The following is a 685-nucleotide window of genomic DNA, read 5'->3' as shown; positions in this document are numbered from 1 at the left end:
TTCGGCCTGGGCCTGGCCCGGGCCTTAAAAACAGGCTTAAATTTTTTATGGGCTCAGCCCGACCTGGCCTGGCCCGGCCCATGCACACCTCTATTCATAGGCATCTTCCGACGTTTTACTGTTGATGGTTCCGCCAGCAGCTGTGTCAATCATTTGTCTTGTTGAGGGATTCACACCATTGTAGAACGTTTGAACTTACAGCCAAAGCGGTAACCCATGGTGAGGGCACCTTCTCAGTAAGTCCTTGTATCTCTCCCATGCATCGTAAAGTGTTTCTAAATCCATCTGCACAAAAGAAGAGATATCATTATGTAATTTAGCCGTTTTAGCCGGCGGAAAATATTTTAGAAAAATTTTTTCGGTCATTTGTTCCCAAGTAGTGATAAACCCTCGTGGTAACGAGTTCAACCACTGTTTAACTTTGTTTCTCAATGAAAAGGGAAATAACCGAAGTCAAATGGCATCATCAGAAATGCTATTGATTTTGAATGTATCGCAAAATTCAAGAAAATTCGCCAAGTGTGTGTTGGGATCCTCATCCTGCAAACCATCAAACTGAAGAAACTGTTGTATCATCTGAATTGTGTTAGGTTTTAGTTCGAAATTATTTGCAGCAATAGCAAGTCTAACTATACTAGACTCAGTTTCTGTTAAATAAGGTTTAGCATAGTCATACATAGTACGT

The 685-nt window shown here is 41.2% G+C and overlaps 1 non-coding gene across 1 annotated transcript; it reads left to right on the top strand.

Moving 5' to 3' along the window:
* Positions 1-211: 211 nt before the first annotated feature.
* LOC121207376 (small nucleolar RNA R71) lies at positions 212-317 on the top strand. Its single transcript, XR_005902466.1, has one exon. It is a non-coding gene; the product is annotated as a small nucleolar RNA R71 (small nucleolar RNA).
* The last annotated feature ends 368 nt before the right edge of the window (positions 318-685 follow it).

Source organism: Gossypium hirsutum, chromosome A09, assembly GCF_007990345.1.
Source record: "Gossypium hirsutum isolate 1008001.06 chromosome A09, Gossypium_hirsutum_v2.1, whole genome shotgun sequence".
NCBI lineage: Eukaryota > Viridiplantae > Streptophyta > Magnoliopsida > Malvales > Malvaceae > Gossypium > Gossypium hirsutum.
The sequence above is the reverse complement of the archived record's forward strand: the minus strand, read 5'-3'. Positions and strand labels throughout refer to the sequence as shown.